General features: G+C 35.2%; 1 long non-coding RNA gene across 1 annotated transcript in view; it reads right to left on the reverse strand.

Moving 5' to 3' along the window:
• Positions 1 to 16,301: 16,301 nt before the first annotated feature.
• The window catches only part of LOC144195741 (uncharacterized), a 44,264-nt gene continuing 34,521 nt past the window's right edge, over positions 16,302 to 26,044 (reverse strand). The window contains exon 6 of the long non-coding RNA XR_013326154.1: positions 16,302 to 16,372. This is a non-coding gene — a long non-coding RNA (uncharacterized LOC144195741). The remainder of the gene's footprint in view (positions 16,373 to 26,044) is intronic.

A 26,044-nucleotide genomic window follows, 5' to 3' on the forward strand; every position in this document is an offset into this window, starting at 1 on the left:
CGCCGCCGCTTTAAAAATGTCGCGTTGGCAACATTGGATGGAGAAAAGTCAAATACAGTAATCCCTCGAATATCGCACTTAATGTAGAGCCAACATAGCCGCGATAATTGAAAAATTCGCCAAGTAGAGTTACCCCTATTATAACAATTTATTTTTTCAATGCTGAGTCGTCATAGCAAAAGTGGCTTTCAAGATTCAGTGTGGATTTTCACATTTTTATGAACTTTTAAAAAAAAAATTATATATATATTTTTTTAATAATTAATAGCAGAAAAAATTGTGAAGTACAGTAATATCTTGATATACGAGTGCCCCCATATACGAGCAATTTGAGATACGAGTAAAATTTCGGATGTAATATTTTTCTACGAGCACTGGGCGGAGCTTGTTCGCTAATATGAGCGGAGTTTACACTACTTCTTGTTGGCTAGTGGTTGTATGTTATGATATTTTAAGGACATTTGTGTGCACCATTTTGGGAATATTTTAAAGGGAAGACAAAAGCAAACAACCCTCGATAGGTCAAATCTGAAAGTCAGGGTGGAGGCGGAGCCAATAGAGCCAAGAAAGGTATCAGAATTTCAAATAAAATTACAATTAAGTTTAGTGCAAGGTTATTTTAAACTTATTTTTGAGTGTATCTGCATAGAAATTCAAGTTCAATTAAATTTGTTGTTATGTTACTAGCGCGTTGCCGTGCAAAAAGTCTCCCTTCGCAAAATCCGTCAAATTTTAGAACTGTTAAAAACATTTTAGCACTATTAAACCACAAGTTATTTGTGACTTTGGTAATAGATGGCCAATTAGAACAAATAAAAATGTTTTTCCAATCCAAAACCCAGTTTTTGGTCTTTTTTCAGAGCGTTGGAACTAATTAATTTGTTTTTAGTTCATTTCTATGGGAAACCTTCATTTGAGTTACAAGTAAATCAACATACAAGCTCATTCCCGGGAAACGCATTAAGCTCGTATCTCAAGGTACCACTGAAGTGATAATGGAGGAATTAGTGTATCCATCAAAACACTTCCTATTTTTTTCTGGCCCAACTAAAAAGCACATTAGCGATCAACCATGTCCAGCTTTACCGTTTTTTCGCGGGTGGAATTCAAGTGTTTGGGGAAAGTGCCTAAATTGGCAAGAAAATTGGAGAAGGCCAACATCTTGCTTCCCACGGATTCCACTCGTCATTTTCTGAATCCCGCCTGGTGGGAGGCTCAAAGACGGCGAAACACCCGCGTTAAGAAAAAACGTATTTTCAAGTGTACGTGTAGACAGAACACAAGTTTGCAAAGTAACCGCAACGTCAACTGGTCGCAAATGGAATTGAAATCGAAAAGTCTTTCCTCCAAAACTCGTAAAAGTCAAGATGGAGGAGAGAAAAAAAATGGAGACAAATATTTGTACAATGGCGGCGGTGATTGGGGTGAGTGACGAGGTCGGAACGGCAAATACAGACGGACGGGGATCTTAATCACAATGTTTTCTATCCTGATATTTTTTTTTATTTCCTAAGTGGTATTGGCAAAAAAAAGGTATGGAGGCAATTTCAAAGGAAGCGGCAGGGGGCGTGGCCTTATTTGCGTTTGGTATTTCAAGGCCCGCCACCATTTTCGCAAAGAATCTTGCCTAATAAATTGGAAATCAATTTCATTTTTCGGATGTGTAGTCACAAGACCAACGGAAATAGGGGCGCAATGGCGTTACTATTTCAGCCAATCAAATGCGAGTATCTCAGATTCTTCCTGATTTGTTTACTTTCAAATTCACCAGGCAACATTTATAATAACTTCAATCTTTGCTAAGGCGGAAAAGCCAACTTTAAGTGATGCTAGCACCAGTTAGCCACTAAATTGTCTTAAAACAAAACAGAGAAGCTATTAGCTTATGCTAATTCACGCATGCTAGCTTGTTTACTTTCTAATTCAGCCAACGTTTATAATAACTTAAATATTCGCTATGAAAGGCACAAAAGCCAACTTTAAGTGATGCTAGCACCAGTTAGCCACTAAATTGTCTTAAAACAAAACAGACACTCTATTAGCTTATGCTAATTCACGCATGCTAGCTTGTTTACTTTCTAATTCAGCCAACATTTATAATAACTTAAATATTCGCTATGAAAGGCACAAAAGCCAACTTTAAGTGATGCTAGCACCAGTTAGCCACTAAATTGTCTTAAAACAAAACAGACACGCTATTAGCTTATGCTAATTCATGCATGCTAGCTTGTTTACTTTCTAATTCAGCCTACATTTATAACAACTTAATTATTCGCTATAAAAGGCACAAAAGCCAACTTTAAGTGATGCTAGCACCAGTTAGCCACTAAATTTCCTTAAAACAAAACAGAGAATCTATTAGCTTATGTTAATTCACGTATGCTAGCTTGTTTACTTTCTAATTCAGCCAACATTTATAATAACTTAATTATTCGCTATGAAAGGCAAAAAGCCAACTTTAAGTGATGCTAGCACCAGTTAGCCACCAAATTGTCTTAAAACAAGACATACATGCTATCCAATTGTGCTAAATCGCGCTTGCTAGCTTGTTTACTTTCAAATTCAAGACCCAACATTTTTAATGGATCTTCATTCTTTGCTAAAAAAGGTAGAAAAGCTAACTTATAGCCCTGCTAACACTAGTTAGCTATAAAATTGTCTAAAAACAAAATATGCATACTATTTGCTTGTGCTAATTCACTCTTACTAGCTTGTTTACTTTCTATTAAAGGACTATTAAAGTCTATTTTCCTCCAAAAGCAGGATTTTCGACCAGGGTTTTGTAGGCGTGGCTTAAGAGGGAAACGCCCCTCATTCAGATTGAAGTATCAGGTTTTTCATAGACCTGCAACTGATCTTTTTAAAGTTTTTATATATATATTTGTATATATTTTCCAAAAGCCTGTTTGTTTTTATTTTTAGTCTAGGCAAAAAAAATTCAATCAGGCGCGACTTATACTCCGCAAAATACGCCACCACAATCTTTCCATCTCCAATTTCCACCACGTTTTTTTGCAAAATAAAGCCATATAATCCAACAATCTACCTTTGCATTTTGTTCCAAAGGAGGCGACTTTGTTCTTGCGGGAGATTATGAAAATTTAATGGTGGCTTTGAATTGCGCAACACACCATTTGGCGTACACTTAAAAAAAAAAGAAGAGAAAAGCCACACGGGCGCCGTAAAAAAGGACGAGCGCCGTAATTTTTGAAAGTTGGGGTCCCTCTGCAGACACTGTGCTCAATTAAGTATGTCATTAAAGAAGAGATTAGATGCCATTATGCGCTTTAAGTGGACATTGTGTTTTTAATCAGCTTGTAAACTCAAGTGTCCAAATTCATTGTAAACTTTTAATAGCCACATTTTCTTACAAATCCAAAAGGATCAAACAAAACTGCTCATTCATTCCATATTTTAATAAAGAGTAAAATCATTTCTTATTTTTCTTTTTAGTCCCAAAGAATGGAGAGAAAAAGTGTAAATATTGGATGGAATGGATATGATTTCTCTATATAGCATAACGTGTCCCACATAAGGTATGTTAACCTTGTTGAATATGAAAAACATCCTTCTGTTAAATAAATAAACTCTTAACTCAAATAATATAGATTGTTTGAAGGATTTTACGATACCGATTGACTTATTGTCATAAATAAAGCATATTGCACTCAGTAAGTAAATTTATTGAATCTGACATTATTGCCGGACCAAAAAAATTTGAATAACGAAAAATAAACAGGTCGTTGACCTTGAACTTGACTTTTATTAAAGTATTAATTTTTGATAATGCCAGAATTTGTGTTCAAATCTTTTTGCCACAAATGCAGGCATGAATAAGGACAAGGCCAAAGACCAAATCCTTTCAATTTGATGTTTACCGCATGACTCGTACGAGTCATGATGAGTCTTGTTGCACTCTGACCTCTACATTGACCTTCTGCGCCATCTTGGCTTGTTTCATTTGCCTGCGTGTGTCCTGGCTTCTAGTTTTTTATTATTATTATTTTTTGGGCGGCGTTTTTGGACTCGCTGCTGGTGATTCACACGAGTGGGCCATTAGGAAATTGATGTTTACATGACCCCGTGAGGCCGAGAGCGAGCAAGCTAGGCGCTTCCAAGTCTGGGCGCTGATTTCACCGTTCAACTTCTGGCATTCGCCAAAATATCTCATTTATGCCGCGCCGTGTCTTGAAGGCACCATTGGGGTTTGGGTTTTTTGCGGGTCATTTCGGAGGCAGTTTGGGGTCAGTTCCAATATGATTTTTAAGGAATTTTCCGGGATTATTTTTCTTGGGTATAAGACACAACCTTAAAATTGCCATAAAAGGGTTGAATTTGACAATTTTTCACATATAAGGCCGCACCCATTAAATTGTCTCAAAACGGTTTAATTTTACATTTTTTCACGTATAAGCCGCACCCTATAAATTGCCTTAAAATGGTTGAATTTAACAATTTCTTGCGTATAAGCCGCACCATTAATATTTTAGATTTGTACAATTTCTCGCATATAAGCCGCACCCATTAAATTGTCTCAAAACGGTTTAATTTTGCAATTTTTGACGTACAAGTCGCACCCTTAAAATAGCCTTAAAATGGTTGAAGTTAACAATTTCTCGCATATAAGCCGCACCCTTAAAATAGCCTTAAAATGGTTGAAGTTAACAATTTCTCGCATATAAGCCGCACCCATTAAATTGTCTCAAAACTGATTAATTTTACAATTTTTGACGTATAAGCCGCACCCTTAAAATAGCCTAAAAAACGGTTGAATTTAACAATTTCTCGCATATAAGCCGTACCCTTAAAATGTTAGATTTGTACAATTTCTCGCATATAAGCCGCACCCTTAAAATTTCCTTAAAATGGTTAAATTTAACAATTTCCCCCGTATAAGCCGCCCCCTGATTCCCAATTTTCACCTCCATATTCATGGTTTTAATAGGGAGTACAGATATCTTACTTTGAAGGGAAAATATTAAGAAAAATCATCACATTTTGTATTTTCTGATACACTGTATGAATCAAAAGTGCATTATTAGGGTCAATATCTTAAAGGAATTGATTCATCCAGTAATGGTTGTTTTCTTACTGCAAAACAGAAAATAACCCACAAATAGTAAATGTTACTTTACCGATAACTACTGGTGAAAAAGAGTATAGTAACGCTGTAAGTCTTGTGCTCATATAAGCCTTACCCTGGATTTTTTAAAAATTACAAACACGGCTTATATGCGAGAAAATACGGTCGTAGAAAATTCATCACCCATATTAAAGAACATATACATGTAAATATACAAGATAATAGCCAAAGGCTAGTTTCCATTTTTAGTCCCTGGCGCAGGTGGATGTTAAAAACACACAAGATAAAATCAATAATACAACAACAGTAGAGGGAAAAAAATCTACAAAAACAAGGAGACATACATAAATAACAGTTACATAAAACTGTGTGGATAGATGTATGCACTCTCTAAATATTGCATGATACAAAATTGCTAACAATAAACAAGACGGTCTTGGCAGTGTTATGATAAAAAATGAAATTCAATCAATTGTGACAGATTTTTTGGTACATTTTTTGGTTTTAGTACTCTACTGATTTTTGGGTATTTATGGGTCACTTCCTGTTAGCATGTTGCGCCATTTAAAGGTGGCCTACGAGCTCATTGGCTACCGTTAAAGTCACCAAAAAACAAGAAAGTGACATTTTTTTTGGTCCAAAAATAAATAAGTCCGGCCCACATGAGATTTTTCTGGCCCCGCCCATCAAACCGAATCGGACATAACTGAATTACAGTGGCGAGTGCGAGATGGAGATAGCGGCCCTCCGGCCGAGTGTAGGGAACGAATCAATCTATTTCTGAATAACCGTATCCGAGAAGCCCCGCCCACTGGCCACGTAACACGCGTTCCAATTTGCACGAGTCGCTCAAGCGTAGCCACAACAAAGGCGCCTCTTTCACGGAAAATATGATATACACGTCGGACAATGGGTCGGCCGGCCGAGTTCATTACATGGCGTGAGCGGTGGAGCGGACGCTGCCTCCCTCGTAAATCCTCCTCCCCAACGCCGCCGCCGCCTTGAGTGTAAATATTCGCAACGCCGTGGCAAACGAAATGTGCTAATGGAACAACAAAAGACATCTGTTTTCCCTGTGCGTAGCGTACGTAGCTCAATTTAAAGTTTGCCCTCCACGTATTTAGCCGTTCGCTGCAATCAGTTTTTAATCTTATCCGCAATTAAAAGGCTTTGTACAGGCTAGAAAGTGTATTGTATTTATTTTTTTACAGCCTGTTATGACTCCCCCTGGTGGTAAGATGTAGCAGGGAGTCGCAACTACAGCAGCAGAAAAATTCAGCCCATGAGGAGGCAAACACACCCAGCGAAGTAGCATTAAATGATCATTTATTTACATTAAAGTCCACCAAAAATGACTAAACTGGAACTGCAGATTAGCAACAACCCAAAAAAGTAGTCCCCGTTTTGTTTGACTTTAAAACCACTGTAGTGGCTTTTCTCTGGGTATTCTCGTTTCCTGACCACATCGCCAAAACAAGCATGCTAGGCTAATTGTACGCTTATGAGTGCTATAAGCTATCAATGATAGGTTGTTTGTCTCCACCTGGCCTCTGATTGGCTGGCAATGGATTCAGGGTGTTCCCAAAATTAACTGGGATAGACTCCAGCACCCCAGGCGAGCCTTCTGAGGAAAATCACTACAGAAAATGAATGAATAAATCATCGTTTTGCTCATTTCGTACACATTTATTTATTTATATATTAATGTATTCATGTATTTATTTATTTATTTATTAACCAATTTATGTCTAAAATGTATTTTTCTGTGTCTCTAATCTAATCCAATTTAATCTAATCTAGTATTCCCCTCAGTCATTGTGAGCTAAAATAACCAAAAAAATAAATATTTTTCTTAAATATACGGTAAACCAAAGACCCGAATTCAAGTCAAAATTTAAAATGTTTATTTTATTCATTTTATTTAATTTATTAATTATTTATTTGTCAGTTTGTTTGTTGTTATTTGTGCACTTTATTGTGAAAGCTTTAAATCTCATTCTACTTAAAGCCTTCAATTCATTTACATAGATTGAATTCTCCGCATACTAATGACCCGAAAAAAATCCATAAAATCTAAACAACCCATAGATGGCACCCGTAATTTCTCCAAGCCGACAAATATTTAACGAGCGAATTTCCCCCGGCAGAAAAGACGCCATTCCATCAAAGTAGAAGGAGGCAAGGGGGTGCAATAACATCATTGTTACATTCAACGCTTTTCCCTCCCAAACAATTAACATGAAGACCTTAAACGCAGCACGGGGACCACACATTTCTTCTTCTCTTAAACCCAGAAAAAATGGAAATCACTTTCCATCAACTCGGCTTTTTTCCAAAAATATTGGACGTCAATCTCCGTCAACGCACATTCCCATGGACTATCCCTAGATGGCGCTAAAGCCCCGAAGCAAAATCCCCCTAAAACGTGGGTTTGTGTGATATACACATTAAATTATTCATTTTTTCCAGGTCAAATATGGCTACTTTTTAATTTTTTCTGCCGTAGTCGTCATCTTTTTACCCAGGTTTTGTTTATTATTTATCGCGCGTGTGACTCGCAATGTTTGGGTGGACTGGCGGGTTAGGGTTGCATTCATGTCACCGCGTGGGTGTCGGAATGATGTCTTGACGCCAAAACGCGGGAAAATGTGTGCACAGATGGGATTATTTTGCCTCAACGTGGCAAGAATCTTAAATATTATATGGAGTATTTTATGTTAATGGTGGATTATGTAATAGGGGGCCTGGAATTAGTGATTGAATGTAATGTGGGAATGTTTTTATGGTCAATTTAGGTGCATGTGAAGCTTTAAAAATGGTTCAAAATGTGAAAGAATGGTCATCGTCCAATCAGGATTGTGATTAGAGAATAAGAGAATAATCACATCTGAAAGCAAAATAATTTGCAACTTTTTAACTGGATTTAATGGAATTGAATGCTTTTGTTGTTTTTATACAAGTACAATGAGATTTAAAGCTTTGCTATAAAGTGCCCACATTTAATAAATTGGCTGAAAAAAAGATGTATATTGATTAAAAGGTTGTAAAGATAAAGTTTTCTTATTAAGGACTTTCACTCGTGTTATTTTAAACTTGTTTACCAGTCAGGAAATACTCGGAAAGTGTTGTCCTTTCAAAATAAAACAAATTTGGTTAAGAAAGATGTCAAATTACGTGGATAATACCCACTGAAAAACCCAAATTACGTATTAAATTTGGAAAGGCTAAAAATAAACATTCAGTTTTTATTTTATTTCAGAGTTTTTACATATAAAGTACTGCGCTACTTACAAATTTTTCAACTTACAAAAAAATGTCTAAACCAATTAATTTCGTAAGTAGAGGCACAACTAACTGTATTCTTAACCACTTTATCATCACAAGGGTCGCGGGGGTGCTGGAGCCTATCAAAGCTGACTTTGTTCACCAAGCAGGGGGAGGGGCAAACAGTAAACAGCCAATCACAGGTCACAAAAATCTATTTATGCTCATATTTGGCACAATTTTAGCATCTAATTAGCTTAGCATGCATGTTTTTGGGACATGGGAGGAAACCGGAATACCCAAAGAAAGCCCACTTGAGCCCCGGGGGAAAAGTATGCAAATTCCCCAAGGGGGAGGAGCGACCTGGATTCAAACCCAGGACGCTGAGGCCGATGCATTAATTACTCATTCAGCGTGACGCTAAGGCATAAAAATAAAAATACAGGAGACGGGTTAAAAACGGAGAGTTGAGCAAAAGGTCGCCTCGCTGAGTCATCCTCTCTCTCGGAGGATTAGGAAGATTAGACGGGGGAAAAAAGCGCCGGCGAGATTCTTTGGGCGCCATCGTTCGCTTTTAGGATGGCGCCAAAAAAATATCAAGTAGCGCTCGGGATTTTATCACAAAAAATACAAAAATAATAACCGCAAGTGACCAATTTTGATGGTTTTCGGAGTTTTTTTTGGTCATTTTGTCAGTTCCTGATGATTTTTGTACATTTCCAGGGGGCGCCATTTTCAGGAGGCGGAGTTTAGATGGTGGGGGGGCAAATCGACCAATAAAAATGGAGCAAATTGCGCCCAATCACGGCACTCTTGACAAAAAAAAAGTAAAGTATTGAATTCAAAGTGGCCGTCAAGTGGAATAATTGGACATTTCTGGCCCACGGGCCGCACTTTTGACACCAGTGTGTTATAATGTGTAAAGTAAATGATGTGGTGGTACAGTTAAAAGCACTTAAAAATATTTTTTAAATAAAAATGCCAACCTTAAGTCAGAAGATCCGATCCGGATGTCTTCATTTGACAACATATTTCTGAAAAAGACAAAAGGCGACCAATCAAAATGGTTGTCCAACCCAATCAGCATTGAATTCCGGAGTAAATATTGACAAAAAAAGCAATGTGTGTTAAGAGAAGGTGCCTTTGAGTAAATGGAATCTGGTAGCCATTAAAAGGTAGTGGGTCGTTAAAAGAAAGAACGTCTGTTGTAGCGCGGTGCGGCTTCCCGTCGACTTCCGTTGTGAAAAATCGATTGGACGCTGTGGGATAACAAGCTGCTGAAATAGAACGGCAATATTTGACATTCAACTCGCGGAGACATCTGCTATTTTATTTTGTTTTGTTAAAAAAGACCAAATACAAGACATAAATGCAAAAACAACGATACCATACAACAACAATAACAAAGTTACTGTGGCAGACATTAAAATTATGTAAAACTAACCAAAATTATGGAGAAAATAATAATTCTTAAAAATACAAACTAATACTCATAAAAATAACTGAAAAATACAATGAAAATGGACAAAAATGTTTTCCATGTCTAGTAGTATTGTATTGCTTTCCATTATCTGTAATTCACAGTAGGAGGATTATTATTTATTTCTATAATCCTAATTCCTAATTTTTCTATTAGATATAATATTTTGATTTTTCTTATAAATGGATTAAAAGCCCCGAATATTCTGTTTTTTTAAAGATCTAATACAATGTTTATTTGAGCATTTTTAAAATATATATTTTTTTACAAAATGACTTTTGAACTAAAAACAGAAAAAAATGGATTAAAAAAATGACAATCATTGATTTAAAAGGGGGAAAATCAGGAAATTTAATATACATCTATACTCTTCATTTGATCCTAAAACACAAAGTCATAATTGACTTTCCCGGGCCGCACAAAATGATGCGGCGGACCAGGTTTGGCCCCCGGGCCGCCACTTTGACACCATATTTTTTTCGTCCAGTGGTATGTATTCCTTTCCATTATCTGTAATTCACTATAGGAGGATTATTATTATTATTTTAAACTGTTATTTATTTCCACAGAGCCCATAATCCAATTTTAATAACAATCATTTGAGAAGAAGCTTCCAATCAAGCTATTTTCCCCAAATTTCCCGCATTTCCAACACGCTCTCAGTGCGATATTTCAGAATTTTATGAACAACAGCGGCGAGCAAATAGGAGCAATTTCTGCAAGTCGCTACTTGGGAAGTGCGTGGCGTGGCGGCGGCGTATGACTGGGATGGCGCCGGCCGGCGTAATAAACAAACCCAAAGAAGCAGTGATGGGCTTCATTACAGAGTGGGGATTTTTTTTCTCTCTCTCATCTTCTTTTTAGCTGAAAATTGCTCGGCGGGGTGACGCGTCTGCGTATTTTATTAGTGGGCCGGCCGGTGCGCCGCCAAGCTTGCGACTCCCCACTTAGATTTTTTCCCATTTGCATGAATTGGCCGTCATTATTCACCAAAAAATCTTTTTTGCCCAAATGGAGCTAACGGCAACATCCGCTGGCTGGGCTCCCTCAGGTCTTTACCAACGCAAATTGTTTGGTATACAGTCATTTCCCAAGCGCTTATCCTAAAAAAAAAGGGGTGGGGGTGCTGGAGACTATCCCAGTGGTGAGACAATCTTATGGAAGAAGGGGACAAACAACAAATCAATCATAGCTTGGCACAGTTTAGCATATAATTAGCCTAGCATGCATGGTTTAGGGGTGTGTGGATGGCCAGCCAATCGTAGGGCACCTGTGTTTAGATGAGAGCATTTAATGCAGTTAGCTAATTGGTTAGCATTGATAGACGTCCAACTCAGTTGATTTGATTGCTGCCAGCCTCCTAGTTAAGAGTCAATTGGGCTTCTATTCCCACCAATGGAAGCCAGTGAGGCAATATTGGGGAACCTCTACTTACAAAATCCAAATCACCAATTCATTTTGTAAGTAGAGGTTCCTTACTCTAACCTCTACTTACAAAATTTTGTAAGTAGAGGAATGTTACTAATCAAATATTGAATATGCCTCTACTTACAAAATCCAAGCCATCAATTCATTTTGTAAGTAGAGGATAGAGAAGGGAACCTCTACTTACAAAATGAATTGGTGCCATTCGTTTTGTAAGTGAATGTTCCATACTCTAACCTCTATTTACAAAAAAAGTTACTAATCAAATATCAAATATGTTTCTACTCACAAAATCCGAGTCACCAGTTCATTTTGTAAGTAGAGGTTAGAGTAGGGAATCTTTACTTTAAAAAAATGAATTGGTGACTTGGATTTTGTAAGTAGAGGAATGTTACTAATCAAATATTGAATATGCCTCTACTTACAAAATGTATGTAGAGCTTCCCTACTCTAACCTCTACTTACAAAATGTAAATAGGGGTTCTCTACTCTAACCTCTACTTACAAAAAGTAAGTAGAGGTTCCCTATTCTAACCGATACTTATACTTGTATGTAAGTAGAGGTTCCCTACTCTAACCTCTACTTACAAAATGAATTGGTGCCATTCATTTTGTATGTAGAGGTCCCTCCACTGATCAAATATCAAATATGCCTCTACTTACAAAATGAATTGCTGGATTGCTTGGATTTTGTAAGTAGAGGCATATTCGATATTTGATTAGTGGAGGGTACCTCTACTTACAAAATCAATAGGTGACCTAGATTTTGTAAGTAGAGGTATATTCGATCTTTGGTCGAGAGTCAAAATGGTCTTGGACCACCATTTTGTCTCCGCGGTGACTCTTCGTAATTTCAGAGCAAGAAAAGCCACCTTAAGCATGTTCGTGCAAAACCCGGGGAAGTTATTTTCCGCTGCCGCGGTAACAGGATTGTCTTCAGTTGCCGGGGAAGTCTCCGGGGAGAGACGGCAAGGTCTGGTGGAGCTGAGGTAGCACTGCACAATACATATTTTAGCTTATTTTTTCATTTTTTTTCTTAGCTGGGCACGACTTAGTGGTGCAGGCACGAGTTCTGCAGTGCCTGACGACCGACTATCTGGGTCACGCTGATAAAGCCCGTCTTGGTTGCTACACGGGTTCTACTTCTTCAAAAAAACAAAGTCAAATCTTATCTTGTTCATTTCAAAAGTCAAGTTAAATCCACGATATACTCAAGCTGCTAGCGTTTCGGCCTCAAAGGGTTCGATCCCACGTGAGATCCCTCCCCGGGCTTGCGTAGGATTTCTCCGGGTACTCCGGTTTCCTCTCACATTCTAAAAACATGCATGCTAAGCTAATTGCATGCTACATTGGCCTAGCTATGAGTGATTGGTTGTCTCATTGTGTTCTGTGATTGGCTTGCTACCAATTTAGGGTATCCCCTTGGTCTGGTGCCTGTAAGCAATCGTGGGTTCGATTCCCGTTAGGGTGACAGTGTGGTTGCAAATTTATATTTAATTTATATATGTATTTTTTAGGCTAGAGCAAGGGTGTTAGACCATTGTAGTTATAATATTTATTTTTTGTATATAAATGGATTAAAAGAACTCGATTAAAAGCCCTGGAATATTCAGTTTTTATCGATCTAAAACTATGTTTATTTTAGCCTTTTTTAAAATATATTTTTAGATTTTACAAAAGGATTTTTGAACTAAAAACAGAAGAAAATCATTAAAAAATGACAATTATTCATTAAAAAAGGGGAAAAATCAGGTAATATAATAAACATCTATACTTTTCATTTGAAATTGACCCTAAAACACAAAGTCGGGACTCATGATTTACTTTCCCGGGCCGCAAAAAAATGATGCGGCGGGCCAAATTTGGCCCCCGGGCCGCCACTTTGACAAAATTTCTAAAAACATCCATGCTAAGCTAATCATACGCTAAATTGCCCTTGATGAGTAATTTGGTTGCCTGTCTCATCATGTGCTGCAATTGGCTATTGTCAATCAGCTGGGATAGTCTCCAGCACCCCCCCATGAAACTTGTGATGATAAATGGTACAGAAAACGAATGAATTAATTGAATTGAAGGATCTTATTGCCCCAAAATAATTCACTATGTTTGTTCACGTTTTTTGATCCAGTAAAAAAAAAATCCAACATTTCCTCTTCAATGTATATATAAATATATATTTTTTAAAGATACAGACACTATGTTAAAGAGTCAACCGTCTCACGAAAGACACGTTGCCACCGGCGCCCCCGGTTGCCGCCTCGCTATTTTTCCGATGCCGGTGTTTCTACACGATGAAATAAGTCATCTTATCTCCGTTGCCAGCCAATATATTTTCTTTACGCCCCGCCGGCGGACATTTTTTTTTTTTTTGTTGGCGGGCGAGCCGTCTCGTTTATGCTCGTTGACCCGCGAAGGTCGGCAACGCTTCCGTGGAGACGCTCGTCAATTTGCCGACGTGAGATGATAATCGGCCCTTTTGCCCGTCGTCCATAAGAACACAGAGCGTACGTTCGTTGGTTTATTTTTGAAACGCCCGCTGGTCTTTAGCGGCGAGCCGCGGCGGTCTAGCCGCCGCTACCGGAAAGTAAATATGAATGCAAATGATAACATTTGTGAAATCCCATGATTTGTTTGACTAATGACATGGCCTCAAGAGCCAAAGGCTTTTATGCTAATGTATCATCATTTAGTTGTAAAGTGATAACCTCAATAACTACAAATATATTTCCATAACCACATAGACACGTGTATTTGTGAGTATATGTATATTTGTGTAAGTGTGTATATCCAAGGCATGTTACTCTAAAATAATCCGATTAGAGGCCAGATTAGTCATTTCAAAAGTAGCTCATTAATATGTAAATAAACTAATTTATTCCTTCACTTTCAACCACTCGACTTAACAGGACGGATATTTGAATATTTTTTGGAAATATGGGATTTGGCCAGGGTGGGTGGATCCTCACTACCCAGGCTTGTGTGGGTTTTCTCTGGGTGTTCCAGTTTCCTCCCAGGTTTCAAAAACATGCTAGCTAGGCTAATTGGACACTTTAAATTGCCCCAAGCTAGGAGTGATTGGTTGTCTGTCTCTTCTTGCTCTGTGATTGGCCAGCCACTGATTCTGGGTGTACACCGGGATAGGCTCCAGCACCCCCGTGACCCTTGTGAGGATAAGCGGTTCAGAAAATGAATGAATATATTAATATGTACCACATTTTCCTCACTATAAATTCCATTTTAATTAATCGTATTTATCGTATTTAATAATAATTAAACGCCCTAGATTGGTCGCCACTCACTCTCCCCATTCACTCACTCACTCACTCACTCACTCACCCACTCACACACTCACTCACTCATCCATTCACTCATCCATTCACTCATTCATTCACTCATTCATTCACTCATTCATTCACTCATCCATTCACTCATTCATTCACTCATCCATTCACTCATTCACTCATCCATTCACTCATCCATTCACTCATTCATTCACCTTCTACCGCCCATCCTCCAAAGGGTTGCAGAAATTGCCAGAGCCTAACCCAACTGACTTGGGGCGAAAGGAAGACTACACCCAGGATTGGTCGCCAGTCCGCTGTAGCACAGAGTGGTCGCCAGTTAGTCCGAGTTATCGATAAAATGGTTTTAATGATTTTTAGGACAAACCGCCAGCGTGACCACAGGAATGACGAATTAGCGTCTCTTAGTTGAACAGGATTGGTCGCCGATGGGCATGAGCGGTAGCCAAAACCTGAAAATGCCAAACAGACATTCCCGAAAAGAGAAACACTCCATATTTGATGCTTCTTTTTTGATATCTTGACATTCCTGGCAGATACTCCACTAGGGTGGATCCCCACGGGACCATTCGTCCGAAAAACCCCAGAGTCCAACGAACGGACGTTCGGCGAGGCGGCGTCGAGGTTGAGAGACACCCGGGGGCCTCTGGCGGGTCGCCCGAGATAAAAATAAAAAAATAAAATAAGGATGGAGAGTTTTAATAGAGCGGCGTTTTTTCCCCTCTGGGAAGTCCGTGCCGATATTACGACTGGGCGAGAGAAAAAAAATGAAGCGCATCCATTTGGAGGATGGCCACCGCAGGCGACCGCAGGCGAGGGGGGCGGGGCTTCTCGACACCTATCATGCCACCTTGTCTATCACAAGGCAAGCTACAGCCTGTCAAAATCTTCTCGGAGGGACGGCATGTCTTTCATTCGTTAATAACGCCGCTTACACTTTAACTGAAGGTTGCCAAGACTCGGCTTGCTTGCTTGGTTTATGGTTAACTTGACTTTATGTGGGCCTTTTTAGATAGAATATTTACATTTTTTTTTTATTATAAATGGATTAAAAGAAGTGGATTAAAAGCCCTGAATATTCTGTTTTTTAGAGATATAAAACAACGTTCATTTAAGTTTTTTTTAAATATATTTTTAGATTTTACAAAATGATTTTTTGAACTAAAAACACAGAAAAATTGATTTAAAAATAACAATTATGGATTAAATGACCTGGATTAAAAGACCTGACTATTCAGTTTTTTATAGATCTAAAATATGTTTATTTTAGATTTTTTTTAAATTTATTTTTAGATTTTACAAAATCATTTTTGAACTAAAAACACAGAAAAAATGGATTAAAAAAGTCAATTATTGATTCAAAAGGAGGAAAATAATGAAATTTAATATACATCATTATCTATCATTTTAATTTGATCCTTAAACAGATGATCATGATTGACTTTCTCGGGCCGCACAAAACGATAGGGCAGGCCACATTTTGCCCCCGGGCCGCCACTTTGACACCTATGCTTCAACCAATTGGATAGATTAGACCTAGCAAGTGAGTGATTAGCGGGTTGGGCTCACAGTTCAAAAGTTCTGGGTTCGAATCCAGGTCAGTCCACCTGTGTGGAGTATGCATGTTCTTCCCGGGCCTTTGTGGGTTTTCTCTAGGTACTCCTGTTTCGCCCCACATCCCAAAAACATGCTAAGCTAGCTGGTTAAGGACTCAAAATTGTTCCTACCTGTGATTGGTTGTTTGTCTCCTTAAAAGTGGCTGCCCACTAATTCAGGTGCCTGAAGTTAGCCGGGATGGGCTCTAGCACCCTTTGCGACCTATGTGAGGAAAAGAAAACGTATGAATAAATACGCTAAAAGTGGCTGAGAGATAAGAAGACAACACTGCAGGAGAAAAATATCACAAAATCCTGCCAATTTCTTTTTGGAAGGATTTTCCAAATACATTTTTGAGAGAATTTAGTCGCTCACATTTTGAAGCCTTGTTCCATTTTTCAGTGTTTTCAGAGTATGCTAATGTTTGCAATATCTCTGTCTTTAAAGTATGCATTTTTTGTGACGACGTAAAACATCAGTCAAGTCCGTCTTGTGCAAAAAAAAAAATGCATTCCATACAATTTTTGGCAATCAACTTTTCAGTAAAGTGTGTTTTCTAAATCTCGGGGGAGTCCATTTTGTGTCTTGGCTTTTTCTACAAGGCAACCATAAAGTAGCAACTAAGTCCGTTTTTTTCCTCAAATAGGCAAAATACAGTTCATTTTTTTTTCTTGAATTTCATTAATAGACTTCAAAATAAATGTAGTTTAGCATTTTATCTGTTTATCTTTTCTCTATTTTGAAATAAATGACCATTTCGGCCGCATTGTCTTGCGTCACACGACGTCAACTTGCAGTTTTGTGCATGTTCATTATTTTTTTGCGCATATAAGCCGTAACCTCGATTTAGTCATTTTTTTGTCTGAAAAATGCGGCTTATATGCGAGTAAATATGGTCATTCAAAAAAATGACAAACCTATAATATCATATCTCCCACATTGTCTTAAGTTTTTGCAGTTTCGTGGATGTCAAGTCAAATTTATGCCCATATAAGCCGTACTTCTCAATTCAGTCATCATTTTTTAGCCACAAATACGGCCTATATGCGAGTAAATACGGTAATTCAAAAAAATGTCAAATCTTTATTATCGTATCTCCCACATTTTCTCACATTATGGTATTTCTAGTCTAATTTATGCGCATATAAGCCGTATTCTCAATTCGGACCGCATTTTTTTAGCCATAAATATGGCCTATATGCGAGTAAATTGGATTATGAAAAAAAATGACAAACCTTTATTATGGTATCGCCCACATTGTCTCACATTATGGCATTTCTAGTCTAATTTATGCGCATATAAGCCTCACTCTGAATTCAGTCCGCATTTTTTAGCCAAAAATACGGCCTATATGCGAGAAAATACAGTATTTGACTCCAAAGAGTTACATTAGCACATGAATTATTATACTCTTAGCGCTTTTTGTCTTATTCATACTTTTGACTAATGATGTGCTTTAGAAAACCTTAAAATTGACAGTGCAGTTTGTATGGCGTCCAATCCGCTGCGTTTGCGGTCATTTTTTTCCGTCTCTCGGCTGTAAAAGGATTTATTTTCACTCTTTTGTAAGATCTGTAAATACATTAGGAGTGTGCTCTCCGTACAAAAAGTGCCTGAAGGTAAGTTGTGTTATTTTTTGCGCCACTATTAAATAAAGATAAGTGTTTGGTTGACATATCACGGGGGGCGCCGTCCATCGTTGCGGAAAGCCGGCGGGCAGCCAGTCTTAATGCTTTCAGGCACTTTGTTTTGTAATAGAGAACCAGAAACTATCTTATTGTGGAATAAAGACCATCAAGGAGAAACAACATTTTGGAGGCCAGGGGTAAACAAACCTGTTTTTTTTTTTTTTTTTTTTTTACAAAATCAAAGTACTTTCATTTTTTAAAGAGCGGCTCGAGATTGGGTAAAAAAATGGTCAGGTTTTGAAATTTTAACAGGATAAATATAAGCCAAAAATACACAACATAGTCATACTTCTACTTACGAATGCTTCCAAGTATTAAAGTTTCAGGTTATGAATTTTTGAAATGCAAATACTCCATATAAGACAACGATCCAAGTTACAAAATCACCCAAAAAGTAAATGCATTTTCTTATTTAGCGATTAAAAACTACAAATGCAATATGACACATTTTCTCACACACACACACACACAGGGCACACGCAAAAGTTTAAAATGTACTACAAAGTAAAATATTTTATTTACTTTAAGACATTAACAAATCATTTCCTTATAATCTTCTCTCATTTTTTTGTGTTTCCTCACATCAAAATCATACAAAATTGGGACATTTTGAGCCATTTTAAAGGGTTTAGTTGGTAGTTATGTGAAGACCATGAAACAAATTAGAGAATTTACATATAAAGTAGACGTCTACTTACAATATGATCAAGTTAGGAGAAAAGTCTTGGAACCAATTCATTTCGGAAGTAGAGGTACAACTTTATAAGTATATATTAAACGCAATGAAGTCGCCAACCATGGAACAAATTAGCACATTTACATATAAAATACACTACTTACGAAATTTTCAGTCTTAGAACCAATCTATTTTGTAAGTAGAGGTACAACTGTATATGTATATATTAAACGCAATGGAACCGCCATTTTGGAGAGTTTTTTTTTAATCTGATCAGAAAAAAAGAAAAAAAACATGTTAAATTAACAATATTAAAATGGAGAGTTACAGGCTAAACAAGTATTTGTGAATGTAACATAGTATTTTGTAAAAAGACAAACACATTTTTATGGGCCGTCTTTTGTGAGGGGTGTCCAAAGCCAGATTCAATAGTCCATATTACTCATAAAAATTCCAAATGTTCCTCTCAGTTCACGGTTCGAAACCCATCCCTGACCTAATACTTGGAGAAAAGGAATTGTTTACCAGAAGTATTCAAGTGGACAGAAATCAAACCACTGCAACATCTTGTCATTTGCACTTGGCTGCTTTTTGCCTCGCTGAGAAGACAAATATATTTATATATAAATATATGTTATATGTATAAATGTATTTTAGCCTTTAAGGGCGGGACAGTGGTCCTTAAAGTGGACATTTCTTCAAAATTCAACTTAACTTTCGATTTGTAGTCTTGAGTTTTTATTTAAAAAAACTTTTGTTGGTACTGCTTATCTTCGCAAGGTGTGCAGGGGTGCTGGAGCCTATCCCAGCCAACTGTATGCAGTCAATAAGTGCCAAGTTGGATTTATTTTTATTTCTATGAATATTTAGAATTTTAATCTAATTTTACGACAAGTGTTTTTTAAATTTCTATTCAAATCAGTTTTTTCCTCAAAAATTTATGTTTCATTAACTTCCTTCATTTTATTTTTATCACATTTCCTTATTTTTATTTAAATACGATTGTCAATATTTATTTGTATTTAATTGAGCATTGCAGGCAACACTGGTGTGGAAGTGTGGATGTCAAAATGGAGATTTCCGTCTTATAGAATGTCATTAAACATATAAAAAAGGAAGTTTTATCGCCGGAAACACATTCGGAATGGCAGGTCTGTTTTTCAGTTTTCTTCAGAGAGCCACGAGAAGGTGCGGCGGTGGCGAGGGCGACGACGGCGGTGGGTCATTCCGTCTGGAGTGCCAGAAAGAGAGGAAACATTGTTCCACGATTGGACGCCGGCCAAGCTGCTTATCAACTTGTATTGAGTGTGCAATAAAAGACTCGCCACGCTTTAGCTAAAGCGCCATTTTCTTGCATCCAGTCAAATTGTTCCTTCATTCCGCCTTCAATGGCCAGGTGAGGAAAGCTAAAATGTCTAAAAAGCACAACAATGTGGGTGTATTGTTGGAATAAAAATGGGGGAAAAAAAGGACTGACATGTTTTTTTTTCAAATGAGTTGTAATATTGGGAGATGAAAACAAATACATTGCAATAATGCAATATTACCCATAAAGCAAGTAAAATTCCCTGTATTGATTTACAGTAATCCCTCTAATATTGCGGTTAATGTCTACCAAAATTGGCCGTGTTCATTTAAAAATAAGTAGGGTCACCCCTGTTATATTTATATATATATATATATATATATATATATATATATATATATATATATATATATATATATATATATATATATATATATATATATATATATATATATATATATATATATATATATATATATATATATATATATATATATATATATATATATATATATATATATATATATATATATATATATATATATATATATATATATATATATATATATATATATATATATATATATATATATATATATATATATATATATATATATATATATATATATATATATATATATATATATATATATATATATATATATATATATATATATATATATATATATATATATATATATATATATATATATATATATATATATATATATATATATATATATATATATATATATATATATATATATATATATATATATATATATATATATATATATATATATATATATATATATATATATATATATATATATATATATATATATATATATATATATATATATATATATATATATATATATATATATATATATATATATATATATATATATATATATATATATATATATATATATATATATATATATATATATATATATATATATATATATATATATATATATATATATATATATATATATATATATATATATATATATATATATATATATATATATATATATATATATATATATATATATATATATATATATATATATATATATATATATATATATATATATATATATATATATATATATATATATATATATATATATATATATATATATATATATATATATATATATATATATATATATATATATATATATATATATATATATATATATATATATATATATATATATATATATATATATATATATATATATATATATATATATATATATATATATATATATATATATATATATATATATATATATATATATATATATATATATATATATATATATATATATATATATATATATATATATATATATATATATATATATATATATATATATATATATATATATATATATATATATATATATATATATATATATATATATATATATATATATATATATATATATATATATATATATATATATATATATATATATATATATATATATATATATATATATATATATATATATATATATATATATATATATATATATATATATATATATATATATATATATATATATATATATATATATATATATATATATATATATATATATATATATATATATATATATATATATATATATATATATATATATATATATATATATATATATATATATATATATATATATATATATATATATATATATATATATATATATATATATATATATATATATATATATATATATATATATATATATATATATATATATATATATATATATATATATATATATATATATATATATATATATATATATATATATATATATATATATATATATATATATATATATATATATATATATATATTTTTTTTTTTAGTACCTAGTAGCAAGAGTGGCTTCCGTTTATGAGTTTTAGCGTGGATTTTAAATTTTTATGAACATGAAAAAATATATAATAAAAAAAATATTAATAACGGAAAATAATCGCAAAGTAGTGAATTCGAGATAAGTAAAGATAATCCAGGGATGATTGTAGAAGTATCAACTCAGTCCTAGCAACAAGAGGATTTTCATCATTTTTATAAACTTAAAAAAAATAATAGCAGAAAGTAATTATATTGGCAATAAGTGCTTTTTTAGATATAATTCATATTTATTACACATTATTTGTTTTTAATATTTGTGAACTTCCATGCTTATTTATGTTTTTGACTTCTGAAATTGACGTATACCGTAATTTTCAGACTATAAGCCGCACCTGAGTATAAGTCGCATTTTCGAAAAGGCCATTTTTGATTGAATCGGAAACTAACAATCATACATTAAAGTGATAATAGCAAAATGGAGGACAATGAGCTAAATAGGCATCTGGGGTTTTTCATTTAAGTCTCTATTCAGTCATCCTTTTTTTAGTCTGACAAATGTGGATTATATTCGAGTAAGTAGTCATTCAAAAAATACCAAAACTTTGCCCACCCTTATAAAATAACAACAAAACAGGCTTTCTGTCCTTAAACAGAGAAAAAAATAACTCTTGAATACTAATTGCAGGCCTAGTCAAACTATGATAAAGTGTAAAGTATAGTGCAAAAAATGACGGTACCCTTACGACGATATCGAGGCCCCCGAGTGAGATATTTTAACGTTTGTGCGTCCCCGCTGGCTTGTTTTGGCAGCTCTCGTGAAAAATGACAATCCTCGTTAAGCCAGATGACTCATTTGGCATTTGGTGAGATTTCCGCTTTTAATTAGCTGCCGCCTTGTTTTGTCTTTTTGAGTCTTTTTGCTGAGTCATATCTACGGGGAAAATGCCAGTGGAACGATGGGAGGAGCTGATTAGAGCTGTCATGGAAGCCATTAAAATAAAGAAATACCCCCAATGAGCCATTTGCTTCAGACAAAATCCCAACGTTGCTAAATCGGTAGCTAGCACCGCCGCGGGAAACCCTCGCCGTTTAGCGCTCAAACTTCTTGGACACCCGGGGACGTTAGATCAGATAAATTAAAGACAAATGTCCCTGATTGGATCGTGTGATTGGAAATAAATTGAAAAAAGATGTTTTTTAAAATGTGTTTTTCCATTTTCAAGTATTATTAGCTCGCTAGCTACCATTAACGCCGTTAGCTGTCAAAGTCGTTTTGACTTCATTTCATCGACTTTTGTTAAAATGTCTGGTTTTAATAATATTATGACTACATTCCTATTCATCGGGCAAATATTTACAAGGAGGTAAAGACGTTTATGAAAAATGAGTGTGCATAACATGACTAATAGAATTGTGAAGGTAGTCATAAGAAAAGCAAGCAATTGACTCATGCTTTCAAATGTTTAACTTGAATAAGCGCCGTTATTTGTGAATAAAGGTGAACTTTTTTCTGTCTCGAGGGGATAAATATTTTCTTTCCTCTTACTCGCTAACGCGAGTAGCAAAACATCGTCATAGCGAGACATGTAAACAATTTTGAACCCTGTTTCTCAGAACTGTGAGGCAGAAGCGCTAACCACTGTTCCACTATTTATATATATTTATATTTTTTTTAAATAAAATACTTTCCTGATAATTAGTATATTTTTTAAATAAAATATTTTCTTGATAATTATTATATATTTCTCTTTGATAATTAGTGAATTTTTTATATAAAATAGTTTCTTGATAATCAGTATTTTCTTAAATAAAAAACTTTATTTCTAACTAGTTTAATTTTTAAATAAAATAATTTCTTGATAATTAGTATTTTTTTAAATAAAATACTTTCTTGATAATTAGTATATTTTTTTACATAAAATACTTTCTTGATAATTAGTATTTTTTTAAATAAAATACTTTCTTGATAATTATAATTTTTTTAAATAAAATACTTTCTTGATAATTAGTATGTATTTGTTTAAATAAAAGACTTTCTTGATAATTAGTATATAATTTTTAGATAAAATACTTTCTTGGTAATCAGTATATTTTTTAGATAAAATACTTTCTTGATAATTAGTATATTTTTTAAATAAAATATTTGTGATAATTAGCATCTTTTTTTAAATAAAATACTTTCTTGATTATTAGCATATATTATTATAATACTTTCTTGATTATTAGTATATTTTTTAAATGAAATACTTTCTTGATAATTAGTATATATTTTTAAATAAAATACTTCTTGATAATTAGTTTTTCTTTGTACTTTTTTTTATCAGCGGGCAAGTGATTAAAAAATGGCCTCACAGTTCTGGGGTCGAGGGTTCGTTCCCAGGTAGATCCTCACACTGAGTGACATTTACATATTCTCTCTAGGCTTGCTTGGGTTTTCTCTGGCTACTCCCAAAAAACATGCTAAGTAGGCTAACTGTATGCTAAATGATCCCTAGCTAAGACTGAAAAATGTTTGTTTTCATTATTTTGCCCTGCGATTGGTTAGACTACCAATTCAGGGCGTTCCCCCACCTAGTACCAGTCATTAACTGGGATAGCCTCCGGCACCCCCGGACCTTACGCGGTTCAGAAAAGGAATGAATGTGCCTTTATAATTTGTATGAGTTGCCTCCACCCGTCTATTTTTTTTCACGAGCAGAGTAACTTTTTACGAGATGGAATGAACGGTCGCCGGGAATGTCGGAGAAACTTTTTTGCAAGACTTTTAAGCTGCTGCTGCTGGTGGCCTCCCATGAAATCAAATTGAAACAGAGAGCGGAGACAGATAGAAAAAAAAATAGACCAGCTAATCCACCCGGGCCACTTTGGGACCGCCGGCTCCTTTCTCCTTCGGGGTTGCTGAACATAGCCCGGCGCCGTTAGGCTGCCGGCCTGCCGCCGCTCGCAAAAAGACGACCGACGGACGCAATGTTTCCACATGAGCGGGAGAGGATGAGAAGAGCGACGGAAGGACGGACGGAGAGACAATCCCCGTCGGAAGGTCGGCGTTTTTTTAAGGCGTGTGTGTGTGTGGGTCCGCTAGCTCGTCGGCGGTTGAAAATTGACATGGCTGCAAATGGATTTCAGCACTCTAAATGCAAAATATGTTTGTCACGCGGCAAAAAAAAATGCGGGAGAAGGCACAGCCGATGAAGAGCGCCGAGCGAACGGGGATATCTGCAAATCACCATCCGAGGTGTCCGTTGTATGGACGGCGAGTTCCTTTGGGCCGTTTAGCTCATCAAATCCGACGCGCGTTGACATATTCCATTTACAAAAAGAGTGCGTGTAACATGTATTATGATGGAGTCAACCATTTTTAACATTGAATGTGTCGCCTTGGTAACGTCCCTAAGGCCTTTGATACGTTTGAGCAGAGCCAGTTTTAACTCTGTAACGCAAAATGTACCCTTCAAGAACGTCGAGTCCTCCAACTAGACTATAATACTTAAACAGGAATATTTAGAAATTAAATTGACCAATTACAGATGCTTACAAAGGGAAGGGAAGCCCAGAGGGACCCAAGAGGCGATATTTAAAGCAAATTAACCCGAACAAACTCACAGCTACGGTGAATTTAAAGTGTATGACAGGCTAGCCTAGCTAGCATGCATATTTTAGGGATGTGAGAGGAAACCAAAGTACCCGGACAACATCCATGCACTCTCCAGAAAGTGAGGAATCACCTGGAATGGAAACTTCGACCAACGTTCTAACAACTCACTGAGTTATTAATATCCAGATTAACATGACGTTCTAGTAGCATATTCTGCTAGCAACTGGTTGAATTGGTTTTTTTCTTAAAAAACGACACCGGTTTACAACAGTACTCAGATGTTTGACAACATGACAAAGTTTACTGTTGAAATCAGATCTCTAAATTGTATTCATCAGAGAGATTTTAAAATTTAAATATCTATTGTTGAAAACCAGCTCTCAAAATTATATTCACCCAGGCGACCAAACGTCCAGGCGACCAAACGTCCAGGCGACCAAACGTCCAGGCGACCAAACGTCCGAAAGACCAAACGTCCGGGCGACCAAACGTCCGGGCGACCAAACGTCCGGGCGACCAAACGTCCGGGCGACCAAACGTCCGGGCGACCAAACGTCCGGGCGACCAAACGTCCAGGCGACCAAACGTCCGGGCGACCAAACGTCCGGCCACGTTTTACAACATATTGATGACATTTTGGGATCGAAGTATCACAATATATCTCAATTCCGAAATACTGTCACACCCCTAATACCAACAATATATTTTTTTCTTATTGTTATACAATTTTTATTAATCGGGAAATTA

The sequence above is a fragment of the Stigmatopora nigra genome, chromosome 4 (assembly GCF_051989575.1).
Source record: "Stigmatopora nigra isolate UIUO_SnigA chromosome 4, RoL_Snig_1.1, whole genome shotgun sequence".
NCBI lineage: Eukaryota > Metazoa > Chordata > Actinopteri > Syngnathiformes > Syngnathidae > Stigmatopora > Stigmatopora nigra.